This window comes from Bos javanicus, chromosome 8 (genome assembly GCF_032452875.1).
Source record: "Bos javanicus breed banteng chromosome 8, ARS-OSU_banteng_1.0, whole genome shotgun sequence".
Taxonomy (NCBI): Eukaryota; Metazoa; Chordata; class Mammalia; order Artiodactyla; family Bovidae; genus Bos; species Bos javanicus.
In genome coordinates, this window is record NC_083875.1 from 102,808,869 (window position 1) to 102,826,129 (window position 17,261).

General features: G+C 44.0%; 1 protein-coding gene across 2 annotated transcripts in view; it reads right to left on the reverse strand.

Annotated features, from left to right (window-relative positions):
• SLC46A2 (solute carrier family 46 member 2) overlaps positions 1-17,261 on the reverse strand; it is an 80,907-nt gene extending 63,646 nt beyond the window's left edge. For both annotated transcript variants that reach the window (XM_061426517.1, XM_061426515.1), the window contains exon 1: positions 15,329-17,261. The gene's annotated coding sequence lies outside the window, so the exon portion shown is untranslated. The remainder of the gene's footprint in view (positions 1-15,328) is intronic.

A 17,261-nucleotide genomic window follows, 5' to 3' on the forward strand; every position in this document is an offset into this window, starting at 1 on the left:
CACCTACAGTCCGAAGCCTGGCCTACACTCCAACTGAGAGCTGGTCAGAGGAGGAAAGTATTTAAGCCCAGGAGCCCTACCATGGCAGAACATCAGAACTCCTGGCCTTAGCAGCTAAAGGAATAATGAGTGTGGACTCCAGGCCACTGGCAGTGGGATTCCTGGCTGCGAGAGAGACTGTGGGTGGGTAAGCGCCATGCTGGCACCCTGGCAGCCCTGCTGTCTCTCTCTGCACTTATCAGGCCCTGTCAGCCATGGTACTGGACTCAGGGGGCAGCTGCAAACCAACCTGAAAGCCCACAGGCCCACAAACTGGTCTCACTGGGTCCACACAACGTTGGCATTTCTTAAAACCAGGACATTTCACACACATCTCCAGGTTCCTGGCTTTTCTTAGAAAAGCAGGAAGCTCTGGCAGGGTTCATAGCAATAGCTCTCAGGGGTCACCCCAGAACCCCAGCAGCAGCTGGCTCCCCCTCGATAGTCAGTCAGCTGCAGCAATGAAGCAGGCTTTCCCCCTGCCTTTGTGACCTCCTCCTTCCTCTGTCTACTTAACACCACAACATGACTTAATGCCTAATAGGCTTCTTCTCAGAGAAGGAGATGGCACCCCACTCTAGTACTCTTGCCTGGAAAATCCCATGGATGGAGGAGCCTGGTAGGCTGTAGTCCATGGGGTCGCTAAGAGTCGGACACGACTGAGCGACTTCACTTTCACTTTTCACTTTCATGCATTGGAGAAGGAAATGGCAGCCCACTCCAGTGTTCTTGCCTGGAGAATCCCAGGGACAGGGGAGCCTGGTGGGCTTCCATCTATGGGGTCGCACAGAGTCGGACACGACTGAAGCGACTTAACAGCAGCAGCAGCAGCAGGCTTCTTCTTCCCTCAGAGCCTCCGATTATGGATACCACAAGTGGAGCCCAAAGCAGGGCCCCTTGGCTTGGATGCTGTACTCATAGGTGCCCCTGTCTAGAAGGCACTCCCTGACTAATAACAAAGGGCCTGGAAGAAAAATGTTTCCAACCACGGAAGAACATATTAAGAGAATTCTGTTAGTGAGTGTTCCTGAGTGACCCTGAGCTATTTCCTGATTTTAATTTTTAAATTATTTAATTGTCATTGGATTATAGTTGCTTTACAATGTCATGTTAGTTTCTACTGTACAGCAAAGTGAATCAGCTACGCATATCCACATATCCCCTCTCTTGGATTCCTTTACCATTTAGGTCACCACAGAGCATTGAGTAGAGTTCCCTGTACTATCAGGAGATTCTCATTAGTTATCTATTTTACATATAGTAGTGTATGTATGTCAATCCTAATCTCCCAGTTCATCCCACCCTTGCCTGTCCCTGCTTTCTGAGCTACTTCCCCTTCCTGAAGAGTGGAGTCACACGAGAAGCCCCAGGGGACTTCCCCGGTAGACCAGTGAGTAGGACTTCATGCTTCCACTGCAGGGTGGGGACTATGTTCCTCTTTGTGGGCAAACTAAGATCCTGCCTGCTGCACACTATGGCAAAAAAAAAAAAAAAAGCACCAGACAAGCTTCTAACCGTGAACTTGTAGGTAGCTTCTGTGTATGATCCTAGGCTAGGAAAGAGCCTCACCAGCTAGGGTACCTGTAGCAGAGCAGGAGAGGGCAGGCCAACACCCCGCAGAGTCTCAGGGCTCCTGAGTGTTGTAGGAGAGTCTTCCTCACGGCTCCAGGATGGCAGAGTGATGGTGAAGAAAACATGCATGGATGGTCCCATTTAGGAAGGGAGATTGAATAGAGACCAGTAAAGGGGGAGAGGAGGTGGGCCGACAATGTTCAGCAAGTAAAGCAGAAAGGATGGGTGCGGATGAACCACGACCAGAGCCGGCAGGACGTCTCTGAAAGTGGGTACTGATGATAGGCACCCAGGTGCCTCCTCCCCAGAGCCAGGACAACACTGAAACCCTCTAGGAATCTAGCCAGGGAGTGGAAAAAAAAAATAAGGGAGAAATTCTGAAGTCACTGAGTATTAACCCAAAAGGGAGACTCCCAAACTGGAAGTGATAAGTGTAAGGCAAGTGCAGAGAAAAAGAAAGCGAGCCGGGCAGTCAGGCAGGGAAACAGAAATTTATTAGAGCGAAAAGAGAGGGTGACTGGCCCTTAAGGAGAACCAGCATTCTCCCTTTCTAACAGAGTCCTTCTTATACCCCACCAATGACAAATTCTCTGAAGGGATGGTCATGTAGCCGGAGGCCTAGAATCTGGTGGTCTCGCAGCTTTGAGAAGATAGGCGCCAGTGAGATAACAGGATGGCATTTGGGCAATTTGGCCAGTCTCACAGATCACTGTGATTTTATTCTTTGTTTTCGAGGTCGACATAAAGAGCCATCTTATCAATAAGACCCCATGAGGGCCCTATCATTCCAGCCTTTGATTTAGGATAAGGGCCTTGGTCAGTCTTCTGTAACTGCTTCCTGTGGGACAGGGGCGTCCTGGGGATAAGATAAGAAAAGGCTGGAATGCGGGTCAAGGAGATTTGTGTGGGGTCCAAGTCTTTGATAATCTGAGTGAGTTAGAAGTAGCCCGTGGATAGTTCGGTTGGTGAAGGCTTGTAAGCAGTCCTGAAGAAATTTTGAAAAAAGACGTGTTAAACATGGACCAAAAGTTAGAATAAGGGTAAGTAGAAGGAGAGGGCTAGAAAAGGTAGGACCCAGGGCATCCAGTCACAATTGCTTAACCAGTTTTCCCACGAATTACTGAGGTATTGGCGTATTCTCAAGGCCCTCTTTGTCAGATTTCTTGCTGCTTCCTTTACAGTGCCTCATTTATTGATGTAGAAACAGCAGGCTTCCTCCAAAAATAGGCATGCTGCTGCTGCTGCTAAGTAGCTTCAGTCGTGTCCGACTCTGTGCGACGCCATAGACAGCAGCCCACCAGGCTCCCCGTCCCTGGGATTCTCGAGGCAAAGAACATTGGAGTGGGTTGCCATTTCCTTCTCCAATGCATGAAAGTGAAAAGTGAAAGTGAAGTCGCTCAGTCATGTCCGACTCTTTGCGACCCCATGGACTACAGCCTACCAGGCTCCTCCGTCCGTGGGATTTTCTAGGCATGAGTACTGGAGTGGGGTCCTCCATTTTCTGCTGTGAGGAGGTCTAATCCTCTTCTGTTTTGGAGGACCACAGCTGCCAGGGAATCTAGCTGGTTTTGGATAGTGATAAGGCTGTTAGCTATTTCTTCTGGGCTGTCACTGAGGTCTTTAGAAAGGCTTTGATAGTAATTTAAAGAAGTGGTGAGTCCTGCGGTCCCTGTCCCAATCCCAGTGGCTATTCCTAAACTGATTAATAGAGGAATGAATTGAATTGCCCGTCTGGATCAGTTAGGAGTTAGTGGGATAGGAAGGGTCAGATTGTTAGGAGCAATAGAAATATCTGGGGCCAGATATACCAGTGTGCATGTTTCTGTCCAGTTAGTGGGAAGACAAATAAGTAGTGGTTCCACATAAAAAAAATATTCCAGGAGTAAGAAGACAACAGCTGAAATTGATAGCAAATAGGAGTCTTTCTGGGAACTTGTTAGTAGTCTCTGAAACTAACTGTGTGGATGACAACGAACTGTGGAAAATTCTTAAAGAGACAGGAATACCAGACCACCTGACCTGCCTCTTGAGAAATTTGTATGCAGGTCAGGAAGCAACAGCTAGAACTAGACATAGAACAACAGACTGGTTCCAAATAGGAAAAGGATATACAGTCAAGGCTATATATTGTCACCCTGCTTATTTAACTTATATGCAAAGTACATTACGAGAAACACTGGGCTGGAGGAAGCACAAGCCGGAATCAAGATTGCTGGGAGAAATATCAATAACCTCACATATGCAGATGACACCACCCTTAAGGCAGAAAGCAAAAAAGAACTAAAGAGCTTCTTGATGAAAGTGAAAGAGGAGAGTGAAAAAGTTGGCTTAAAACTCAGCATTCAGAAAACTAAGATCATGGCATTTGATCCCATCACTTCATGGCAAATAGATGGGGAAACAGTGGAAACAGTGTCAGACTTTATTTTTCTGGGCTCCAAAATCACTGCAGATGGTGACTACAGCCATGAAATTAAAAGATGCTTACTCCCTGAAAGGAAAGTTACGACCAACATAAAGTTATGCTTTAGACAGCTAAAGCAGAGACATTACTTTGTCAGAAAAGATCTGTCTAGTCAAGGTTATGGTTTTTCCAGTAGTCATATATGGATGTGAGAGTTGGACTGTGAAGAAAGCGGAGTGCCGAAAAATTGATGCTTTTGAAATGTAGTGTTGGAGAAGACTCTTGAGAGTCCCTTGGACTGCAAGGAGATCCAACCAGTCCATCCTAAAGGAGATCAGCCCTGGGTGTTCATTGGAAGGACTGATGTTGAAGCTGAAACTCCAATACTTTGGCCACCTGATGTGAAGAGCTCACTCATTTGAAAAGACCCTGATGCTGGGAAAGATTGAAGGCAGAAGGAGAAGGGAATGACAGAGGATGAGATGGTTAGATGGCATCACTGACTCAATGGACATGAGTTTGAGCAAACTCTGGGAGACCGTGAAGGAAAGGGAAGCCTGGCTTGCTGCAGTCCATGAGGTCACAAAGAATCAGACATGACTGAGCAACTGAACAACAAGATTCAGCATAATAGTAATGTTATATTGTGGTAACAACCTTCACATTTCAGTGGCTTACCACCATAAAGCTTTCTTTCTCAACCAAACTGCCCATCACAAATTGGCTGAGGACTCTAGACTCTGGATCATCATTCTCTGGGACCAGGTGGAAGAAGTAGTCATTGGGTGCTGACAAAGGGATAGACGGATAAATTGCATACTGGCTCTCAAAATTGCCAAGGAATGACACGCCATTGCTTCTACCAACGTGCTACTGGCCAAGCAAGTCACATGATCACATCCAACGCTAAGGTAGGGGTGTGGGTGGTTGGGTGGAAAGAGCAAATTTATCATTTGAATCTGAAGGTTGCATAATTTCTATTTTAACAGGAAGAGGGGATAAAGGAAAAATGTGATAAGACCAGTCAGTCAAAGGAACAGAGAGGCACAGCACCTATTGTGAACCCCAAGGGAAAAGCAGAAATAAAGGCATATGTTATAGAATGTTTTCTCAGTCTTTTAGTTCCTCATACCCAAATCTTCATGGAATATTTGTATTTCTCAGTACAATGGGGGGTTTTTTGGCAGCTCTTTGGGGAAAACTTAAGTTCACATTAAAAAATATTGTGCAATATTTTTAACAGTCTGGGGAGTTTGGATTATAGTTCACATACAATTGGATTATAGTCCAATATTTTGGCCACCTGACACAAAGAACTGACTCGTTGGAAAAGACCTTGTTCCTGGGAAAGATTGAAGGCAGGAGAAGAAGGGGACGACAGAGGATGAGATAGTTGGATGGCATCACCGACGCAATGGACATGAGTTTGAGTAAATTCCGTGAGTTGGTGATAGACAGGGAGGCCTGGCAAGCTACAGTCCATGGAGTCGAAAAGGGTTGGATACTACTGAGCGACTGAACTCACTCAGATACAACTGAGAGAACTTCAGAATTATCAACAAAAGTGATGTGCATCTCTAATGGTCTAAGAAAAGCATCCCAGGCTTAGGTGAACACAAGGCAGCCATGTTAGTTTTTAGTAATGAAATAATGCTTTAAGTTTTTTATTTCCCAACATTACAATTTACTGTTTATTCAATTCATGTGGACTGCAAGGAGATCCAACCAGTCCATCCTAAAGGAGATCGGTCCTGAGTGTTCATTGGAAGGACTGATGTTGAAGCTGAAACTCCAGTACTTTGGCCACCTGATGCGAAGAGCTCACTCATTTGAAAAGACCCTGATGCTGGGAAAGATTGAGGGCAGGAGGAGAAGGGGCCGACAGAGGATGATATGGTTGGATGGCATCACCAACTCAATGGACATGAGTTTGAGTGAACTCCAGGAGTTGGTGATAGACAGGGAGGCCTAGCGTGCTGCAGCCCACGGGGTCACAAAGAGTCAGACATGACTGAGCAACTGAACTGAACTGAACGTGTCTTACTCAGATTTTTGGAAACTGTTGGAAATTTTGGGGTTCTGTGTAACACATTACAGTTTTTTCTACTTAAAATTCCAAGTGTTTGTGAGGATCTGCAGGAACAGGAGCTCTCATCCACTGTTGATGAATATGTAAAATGGCAAACCATTCTAGAAAAAAATCGCCAGCTCCTTACAATAATTAAATATACACTTACTCTATGACCTAGCCATTCCATTCCTTGGTACAAACCAAGAGAAATGTAAACATATGTTCATAAAGGGATTTGTAAACACATGTTCATAGTAGTTATTTGTAACAGCCAAGAACGAGGAAACAACCCAAATGTCCATCAACATCAAAAGGAATAGGTAAACAGATTGTTGTGTGTTCGTGCAATGGAGCACCGTGTGTGTGTTAGTCGCTCAGTCGTGTCCGACTCTTTGTGACCTCATGGACCGTAGCCAGGTTACTCTGTCCATGGAATTATCCAGGCAAGAATACCAGAGGGGGTTGCCATTTCCTTCTCCATCCATGGAGCACTATCCAGCAACAAAAAAGAAAAGAATATTGATAAACATGACACGAATGAATCTCAAAATAATTAAGCCAAGTGAAAGCAGAACAACAAAAATAGTACATACTGATAACTGCATTTATATAAAATATCTAGAAGATGCAAACTCTAGAGACAGAAAATGGAAACGTGGTTACCTGAGGCTTGGGTGGCAATGTGGGAGGAAAGGATTACCAAGGGACAGAGGACATTTTGGGGGATCACAAAGATACCTCCTATCCTGACTGTGTGATGGTTTCATGGGAGCATCTATGTAAAAACATCAGATTTAAATATATGCAGTTGAGTGTCAATTATACCTCAAGAAAGCTATCATTAAAAATAGGAAATAACTTTCTGGTTAGCATTTTCACACAGAATCTCTGATTTTCATAAATCTGATTTTCATTTCTGATGGTCAGTGGGAAATGCCTATATTTGGAGGTTAGAACTCATGACTTTCCCACATTGCACTGACTCACAGGCCTCAGAGAGGAGGCTGGAGGACCCCTGGGCTACTGTGGGTGGAGGGTGCTTCCTTAGTTCCTAAAGGCACTGGAGTTGCTGGGTAAGCAAAGACTCCAAATTCACTCACTTTCAGCCAGATGCTTCTTCCCCACCAGGCCCTAATTCTGAGGTCCAAATTCTGAACATACCTAGGGGTGCCCTGGGCCCTGGTAGGTGAAGGTCCCAGTTCCCAAACACATTGAGGGCTACCTCTAACCAGCAAGCAGCAGAGATCAACCAACCACCTGCTGGCTCCAGGTTTTGTCAACACAGGGCTCCTGCAGGCTCTAATTCTAAGCTTTGCAACTCCTGTGTGGAGAAGTCTGGGGAATTCTAGACACTCAGGTTCTAAAAACATCTGTGCCAGCCTCATACTTCCCAGTCAACCCACAGCCCTCTTGGGGGGCCTTCCCCTATGTGCTCTGCATCAACTTAGTTTCTCTGGCTCGCAGAGAGTCCAAGGAACCCCAGCAGAAGCCCCCAGGCCCCAGACTTTCAGGAAGAGGCCTTCCAAAGTGGCCCGTGTGGCTCTTTGCACCTAACTCAGCCCTGGCCACTTGGTCACCACTGGATGGTGTCAGTTGCTCAGCTGTGTCAGAATCTTTGCGACCCCATGGACTGTAGCCTGCCAGGCTCCTCTGTGCATGGGAGTCTCCAGGCAAGAATACTGGAGTGGGTAGCCATTCCCTCTTCCAGGGGATCTTCCTGACCCAGGGACCGAACTTGGGTCTCCTGCATTCTAGAATTCTAGTTTACAGATGTGTGGGGGAAACTAACTCATTCCATCTTTACATAAGCATCTTTTCAGCTTTGGCTGCACTTTAGAATCACCTTGGAAGCTTTAAAAAATCTTGATACACAGGACCTATGGAACTACCGTTCACTTTCACTGATTAAAGTAGGGCACATCTAATTTCAATGTGCTCAGGAGAAATGTAAATTTGTGTGGACAACACAAATATCACAGCCCTAGAGGAATAAAAAATTAGAAGAAAGCAGTTACCAAAGATGATGGCTCAATTGTTTTACAGATACATTGTCTATAATTTAAATGATAAGTCTCTAAGGAAGAGATCCTCCCAAAGCTATTTGAATCATTTTCAGGTAGAAAACTCCCTTATATATTTTATGAAGTTAGTATTATCTTAAATAAAAATCTGATAAGAATTGTTCAATAAAAATACACCATGGATGAATCGCAATGATGGAGATAGATAAAAAATTATAATTATTAGCAAAGTGAATCAAGAAATGTATTAAAAGCATAATAACAGCAAACACTTCAGATAGTACTTACTGTATGTGAGGCATTGTTCAAAATGCTTTGCAATATTTAGTAATTTAATCTTCACAACAATCTATTATTTAGTAATTACTGGACTTCCCAGGTGGCACAGTGGTAAAGAATCTGCCTGCCTATGCATGAGATGCAGGTTCCATCCCTGGGTCAGAAAGATCCTTGGAGGAGGAAATGGCAACCCACTCCAGTATTCCTCCTGGAGAATTCCATAGATAGAGGAGCCTGGCAGGCTACAGTCCATGGGGATGCAAAGAGTCAGACATGACTGAGCAACTGAGCATGAACACGGGCACTTCTAATAGAGAATTAGGGGATGCTTCCATACCAAAAAAGGAAAAACCATGCACTTCCATTTGTGGCCACAAGTACCTGGTCACCAAGCACTGACTGAGCATGTATTATTATTATTCACCTTTTACAGAGAAGACGTAAATGGATTCTTATTCTATTCCTTGCCTTACAGCGGAGATGAAAAAGTGCAGTGAAAGAGAAATGAGAGCAACAACCCAGTGGTGGGGGGAAGCTTTTTACAAATCTTTTCCTGGCCTTAAAGCAAAGGGAAGATGTGGGCATAGCTGGCAGTTGGGGAAGAGGTATAACAATATATGTATTATACAAGATGACCATGAATGTAGGAATTTCTTTGTTTTTTTTGAATTGAGACTCATATTTGTCTACAAGAATCTATGAGTCAGGACCTTACCTGCTGGTCCAGTGGTCAGGGAGCTAAGATCCAACATGCCTCCGAGCCAAAAAACCAAAACATAAAAACAGAAGCAATATTGTAATGAAGTCAGTAAAGACTTTAAAAACGGTCCAAATTAAAAAAAAAAAAAATCTTAAAAAAAAGTGTGAGTCAAATTAGGCAAACTGATTTGAGGAAATGGAAAACAGTACAGCCCAGGCACAGGCTGTCCCCTGAGCTCACCACACAGTCCCTCCTTTTCTTCTGAATCCTGCAAATCTGTTCTTCTGTTTTAACCTGTATGTTTAGAGACCTCTAGTGCCTTCAGCTCACTCAGAGTCAACTCAAAAGACTGGATCACATTCCAGAAACATCCATCTCCCTCCATCTGGCCATATCTTGTACCTGCCATCAGTAGCTTCTTGAATCTTTTTTCAAGACCCCCAGAAGGCTGGGCAAAAAATGGAGTGCGACTAGCACTGTGGCCAGGCTGTAGGCGGTGGGGAGGAAGGGCCATGGGTTCTCTGCTCTTCTCTCAAGGCTGACTGCCAAACCTGTGTGTGTGTGTGTGTGTGTGTGTGTGTGTGTATGTGTGTAAGAGAGAGAGAGAGAGACAACTAGGCCCCCATATATTCATGGCCTAGTGTTTTGTGAAGAGATTTTCTGAACCAATTGCCTTCGAGTTCCCATCTTTCCAACTCCACCAATGGGAAAAATGCTAAAGGCCCCACAGTCTTTGGTCTGAGCTGAAACACACTCATGAAAATATTAGCACCAGACAAGGGAGAAAGAAGATGGGTTCTCCAATCATTCTGGTGCAGGAAAGATTATGGAGATTATTATTATTCCTCCACTTATGGAGGAAACAAACATGGCGTGCTTGCTTGTGTCATGCTGAGCACTGTTTCACCTGTTGGATACTGCAGGGAATAAAAGAAACTCCTTGACTTCAACACGTTTACATTCTAGAGGGAGTGGGAACAGGCGATAAACAAATAAATATGAGAAGCCCATCAGGAAAGGTAGGGAAAAGAGAGCTACTTGAGGTGTGGAGGAGTCACCCAGAGCCAGGAGGCCGTGAGACAGTGGGCCATGCCGGTATCTGGGAGATGAGTGTTTCACACAAAGGAAGCAGCAAGGACTGGAGTCCAGAGATGGGCTTGCTCATGGGGTGTCTGTGGAAGACGGTGTGAGGAACGAGTTCAGCTTTAATAGGAACACGGGGAGAGGAAGGTAGGTGTGTTAGGTTGAGGGAATTCTGGCGGCTGGATAATCCCTGACAGTGTTACTAACTAGACCTTGTTTCCCAAGCCAGGCTCTCCTCAACAAACTGGCCCTCCATTCTCTGTCTTCTTACCAAGTTGTTAGCCAGTAATTGTCTACTATTGATGGAAGAGATAGATGGACTTCAGGTTAGACATTTACAACCAGCCTCCAGTTACAACTGCCCCACATCGTGGGACACGAAGATGTGGGCTTCAGGCTGAATACTTTTGGCAGGAAAGTGTTAACATTTCCTGAGACAAGAGATGGATGGGCTCCAGTTAAGCCATTTACAGTCAGCCTCTTGTTTACCCTCCAAAAAGGAACTAACAACAGCAACAGGGTAAATAGCCAGTGTTTGTCTCTTGTAAACACCTTAAGGGAATAGTCATATCAAGGACAGAGAGGCAAAACCCTATTTGAGTAAAGGATTAAGGGATCTCGGACTTCCTTGGTGGCTCAGAGGGTAAAGCATCTGCCTACAATGTGGGAGACCCCGGTTCAATCTCTGGGTTGGGAAGATCTCCTGGAGAAGGAAATGGCAACCCACTCCAGTACTCTTGCCTGGAAAATCCCATGGACAGAGGAGCCTGGTAGGCTACAGTCCATGGGGTTGCAAAGAGTTGGACACGACTCAGTGACTTCACTTTCCTTTCCTTAAGGGATCTTAGCTCCCACCTTTTTCAGAACAAGGAAGACACTACACATGCACAGAAAGTCTCCCTGTGGGTCAAAAGTCAAGGAGTGTTGCCAGGCCATAATGAGTCTTGCTTTACCCAGAAGCCTTCACTTCAAGATCCATCTTGGCTGAGGAGTGTTTGCATATTCAGGGAAGGGTCCTAGCATAGGTCAGGTGTGGAAAAAGAAAGCAGATAATTGGCCTGAAGGAAGACAAAGACATGGAAGAACGCTCTTTATAAATGACTTAACTGCCTCTTCACTGTCCTCCACACTAGGGCGATGCCTACACCCCTTCTCTCTGGGTGTGCATCTCTGCCTTGCTTCTGTCTCAGCTGAACAAGCTGTTTCTCTGTGTGCTCTCCCACTTGTTGCTGTGTTATGTATCACAATAAACTTTGTACCTGCACTTACAGTTTCTGCCTCTGTGACAAATGCATTTTCACTGAGGGCAAAGATCCAGGGGAAACTAGCTTCTAGCCTCCGGCCCTTTCTGGTCTGGGGGCTAGGATCCCTGGTTCCCATCCAGGCTACCCAGGTTCACTCCCTGGGCAGGGAATTAAGATCTCCCTTTATGCCTCCACTCCCTGTTGCCTCTCTGAGATCATTATTACTAAAATAGAGTTATCACACATTTTGAAACCAACAAAACAACGCTTCTGAAGCGCTAATTTTTAAGAACAGCAGGTAGTATCCTGATTGGCCCGCCTCCAGGAGCAGACAGTTTCAACTCAAGTTCTGTCCTGGGACAAGAGAATCAAGTGACAAAGTCTTCTAAGTCAAAAATAGAGATTTATAGTCTTCATCATTTCCCCAGAAACTCCAAAGTAACCTCAGGGTGTCCTGGTTTGATGTTTACTCTGGAAGTTAATTTGATATTTATCTAAATTTCCTCCATTCAGGTTGAAGTTGTTCATAATATTTGAAGGGGTGTGGTAACAGGACAACTTAAAATATCTCCTTAACCCACAATCCTATAATTTCAAGCCTACTTTATTGAAAGCATTCTGAGGGGTTCCTTTCAACAAACTTGTTTATTTGGGAGAAATTGCAGTACAAATAACTACAGGAAATAATAGTCGGGGAAAGGCCATGATGTAGAAAAGGGAGTCAGCAGACATTTCCTAAAAGAGCCAGATAGTAAATACTTTAGACTTTATAGGCCGAGTCAAAATTGATTATGTATTATAGATAATAATATAGTAATAGTAATAGAGAGGCTTCCCTGATAGCTCAGTTGGTAAAGAATCTGCCTGCAATGCAGGACACCCTGGGTTCAATTCCTGGGTCAGGAAGATCTACTGGAGAAGGGATAGGCTACCCACTCCAGGCTACCCACTGCCAACAAAGGTCTGTCTAGTCAAGGCTATGGTTTTTCCAGTAGTCATGTACGGATACGAGAGTTGGACTATAAAAAAAGCTGAGTGCTAAAAAATTGATGCTTTTGAAATGTGGTGTTGGAGAAGACTCTTGAGAGTCCCTTGGACTGCAAGGAGATCCAACCAGTCCATCCTAAAGGAGATCAGTCCTGAGTGTTCATTGGAAGGACTGATGTTGAAGCTGAAACTCCAATACTTTGGCCACCTAATGTGAAGAGCTGACACATTTGAAAAGACCCTGATGCTGGGAAAGATTGAAGGCAGGACGAGAAGGGGCCGACAGAGCATGAGATGGTTAGATGACATCACCGACTCAATGGACATGAGTCTGAGTAAACTCCAGGAGTTGGTGATGGACAGGGAGGCCTAGCATGCTTCGGTCCATGGGGTCACAAAGAGTTGGACATGACTGAACTGACTGACCCACTCCAGTATTCTGGCCTGGAGAACTCCATGGACTGGATAGTCCGTGGTGTTGCAAAGAGTTGGACACAACTTTCACTCACTCACTCATAGTAATACAGAAAACACATTTCATCATTTTCTGATACAATTTGAAGTATAATATTGAATACAGTTTTGGAAAAAACACATCTATTAATAAAAAGAATGAAATTTTGTTTTGGAATAAAATTTTGCTTAAGTGGGGTTAAAGTTAATGTTTCTAATATTACATCAGTTGCAAATGTTCCTAGATCATGGGTTATACACGAACAAGCACTTAGGTGAATTTGGCCTGTGTGTTAGCCAACCTTTGGTATAGAAAATATGGTATCAGAGGCTAAAGTATTCCTGGAGGTTCTGGCTAGAGTATGAGCAGGAAAGAAAAGAGAGAGGTGTAAATTGGAAGAGATACATTGACATTACTTGCAGATAATATGATCATACATAGATACCTGTAAAACCAACTGAATCCACAAGGTATTAGGACTAATTTTATTATAACTAATGAAAAATTTCATCAAGGTTGCTAGAAAGATCGACTTAGAAAAATCAATAACATCTCTCTACACCAGCAAAAACTCTGATAATAACTAAAGGGTGAAAAAACAAAACAGATAAACATAAAACCTGAAATATCAATATACAGGAATTAACAAACAAGAATACACCAGAAGATTGCTAAGGAGGGAAATTTAAACCTCTAAGAAAAGACATAAAATGACAGAAAACTACAAAATTCTGTAAAGCAATTATCCTTCAATTAAAAAATAAGCAAATCTTTAAAAAAGGGAAAAAAAAGACATGAAAGATGATCTGAATAAATTTCTAGACACCAGGCTCTCTTGGTTTTGGTCACATTTCTGACCTCTAAAACTGTAATAAAACAAACCTGTGCTGTTTGAAGCTACTAAATTTGTGGTTATTTGCAGCAAAAACAGGACACTAATGTAAGACCCATTTCTCCTGTCCAGCTGAATGCCAAGAATAGAGCTTCCTAACTGCTTCCCACGTGGCGCTAGTGGTAAAGAACCCATCTGCCACTGTAGGAGACTTAAAAGATGTGGGTCAGGATAATCCGCTGGAGAAGGGAATGGCAACTCACTCCAGTAATCTTGCCTGGAGAATCCCATGGTCAGAGGAGCCTGGCGGGCTACAGTCCACAGGGTCATAAAGAGCTGAACACAACTGAAGTGACTTCACATCCATGCATGCAACTGTATCTTTGACACAGCAGCAGAGTTTTCTAACATATAAATGTTTAACTCTTGGAAGGAAGTGTGGCACATATGATCTACTGTGCAAACGCTAGCTCACACTTGCCGGGAATTAGAATGTTATTCTGTGGTGCTCTTTACAGTAGACTTATTTCCCTTTCTTTAATCAACTTGTTTTCAGAACCTAGGAACATGTTCATGGGACGTGAAGTGGCAATAGGGTGATAAGGAAGACATGAAAACACAATTTAGGATTTAAATACCAGGATGGAAAATCCTTGAATGGATTTGGCTGTGAGCATGGCCTCCATCCCTGAGGAAAAATGGACAAGGAAGCAGTGTAGCTCCCACTGACGGCTGATTCTGAGATGGTCTGGGACCTGGGACCCTTTGCTGCAGTGCTTGCGCCTGGACAAATGCCTCCTCCAGTAACAAAATACAAAGAAACTACATGGAACTGAAAAATAGCTTCAGACATGCGCAGTTTGGGTTCTTATGAACAGTAAGATAGAAAAGGCCACAAAAACCTGCTTCTTCTGAAGTGCTAAGCACAAGCAGGGTACACAGAGCCACCGAGTGAACAGGCAGACCCCCAAGGCACTCCTCCTGCTCAAAAGCCCCAGACCCACCCCTGCTGTTATCCCACATAAGGAACCAGCGCGCCTTCCCTCTAGGAGTGAAGAAAGGGCACCTGTTTCTTGTTTCCAAGCCCTCCTGCAGCACAAATCACAATGAAGCCTTGCCTGAATTCCTCGTGGAGCAAGGACCCCACATCAGTAGTAATTCCACCATAATTTTCATTTGATCCCTGATTTCAGTAGAAGAATATTCTAGAAAAATAAAAAATAGTTCTGAAGACTCAATGTTTTGGGACTTCTTGGATGAGACTCCATGCTCCCAATGAAGCAGAGAGCCCAGGTTGGAACCCTGGTTGGGGAACTAGATCCACTGCAACTGAGAGTTCATACGCCGCAACTAAAAACCAGTACAGCTAAATAAATAATTTTTAAAAACACACAACAACAACAACAACCTCAATGTCTTTCTCTCTGTGTGTCTTTTGGGTGAAATGATGTACAACTGATTTGGGTTCATTAGCAAGATGGTAGAATAGGAAGTGCCAGCCCACATAACCCCCCAGATACACCCATTTTAACAACCACTCATGGGCAGGAATACCTTTATGAGAGTTCAGAAGTGCAACAGAGAGGTTTCAGCATCCACACAGAGCAAGATAACTGAAGAAAGTAAAAAAGTTTCACTTTACCTGTGTCTCCTGTCTCCCACGATGGTGTAGCAGCGTCTCTGGGAGCTTGTTAGAAGGCAGAATCTCAAGCTTCATCCCAGACCCGCTAAATCAGAGCCTGCTAATGTTTAACAAGATCCGCAGGTGATTCATATGCACATGATAAGAAACACTGATAAGTATATGTGATCATACTTATAGGATTCCGTAAATAATGTATTGCATTGTTCTGTGTTATTTAAATTTATATAAATAGTGTCATACTGCACATATCATTCAGCAACTGGCTTTTTTCACCTTACAATTTACTTTTGAGATCTAACAATGCTAATATAGATCTAGTACATACTTTGGCCATCTCATGCGAAGAGTTGACTCATTGGAAAAGACTTTGATGCTGGGAGGGATTGGAGGCAGGAGGAGAAGGGGACGACAGAGGATGAGATGGCTGGATGGCATCACCGACTCGATGGACATGAGTTTGAGTGAACTCTGGGAGTTGGTGATGAACATGGAGGCCTGGCGTGCTGTGATTCATGGGGTTGCAAAGAGTGGGACATGACTGAGCAACTGAACTGAACTGAACTGAACATTCCCTTTTAAGGTGTTGAAGACTGTTTACATTTATGTTGCCGATAATGAAATCTATCACTAAGTTATGAAATTAACTCTCACTTACTAATTCATACTGAAACAAAGCAGGACCCTATGGTCCTTGCCCCCCGCCCTATGTCCTCTGCCTGCCTTTTGTCTTTGAAAAGCTTTAGTCAAAGAATAAGTTTAATCAGAGAAATGAGAGTATGCAGAAGCAAAGGAAAATAGTCAAACGAGACCAAATAATAATAATGTAGTCATTAAGCATAGTCAAAGACCTTTAGTTCCTTCTCAAAGGCTATAGATATAATTCGGAGCCATATCCTGTCTCATAGATACTGACACCCCCACGAAGTGGAAGAAGTTAATTACATGATGACCGGACTGTAGCTGTGACATAAGCTGCCAGAGTTCCAAGAACTGGCCTCAAAGAAATGGAAACAAACCAAACTGTATTTAAAACAATCAACATGACAGTGGTCAAACCACTGATGACCAGTTTGAAGATGACTGTCAGAGCTGACTGCTGTTTCTGCATGCAGCCCTCTCCCTCATCCTAGAAAAGCTCTCTTGTCCCACTAGTTGTCAGTTGAGGGGGTGTATAGTCAGCTTTTGGACAGATGTCCCCCCTCCCCCTTCCCCCACAGTTGCCAGAATATGAAATAAAGCAAACTTCCCTTTCCACCAGCCTGGCCTCATTGGGTTTTGAGTGGTGAGTACCTGGACCCATCTTTTGGTAAAATACTAAATTATAATTGGGTCTCTTTTATTAAATAGCTGAGCTGGATAAGTGCTTCCTGGGTGGCTCAGTGGGTAAAGAATTGCCTGTAACTCAGGAGACCCAGGAGATGTGGGTTCAGTCCCTATATTAGAAAGATCCCCTGAAGGAGAGCACCGCAAACCATTCCAGTATTCTTGCCTGGAGAATCCCATGGACAGAGGAGCCTGGTGGGCTACAGTGCAGAGGGTCACAAAGACTCAGACACGACTGAAGTGACAGAGCACACACACACGAGCTAGATAAACGAATTAAATGTCTGAAACATTTCATCCTTCCCCACTAAACTGGCTCCTCTAATTAAATGGAGTTAAGGGCAATTATATCCTTTCAATTGCTCAGGCCAAAAGCTTTGGGGATATCCTGTGTGTTAGCCATACCTACGTAAATGTGGTTTGGTTTAGTTAAGTCATGTCTGACTTTTTCCATGACAACCACGATGGTATGATCACTCACCTAGAGCCAGACATCCTAGAGTGTGAAATCAAGTGGGCCTTAGGAAGCATCACTACGAATAAAGCTAGTGGAGGTGGTGGAATGCCAGCTGAGCTATTTCAAATCCTAAAAGATGATGCTGTAAAA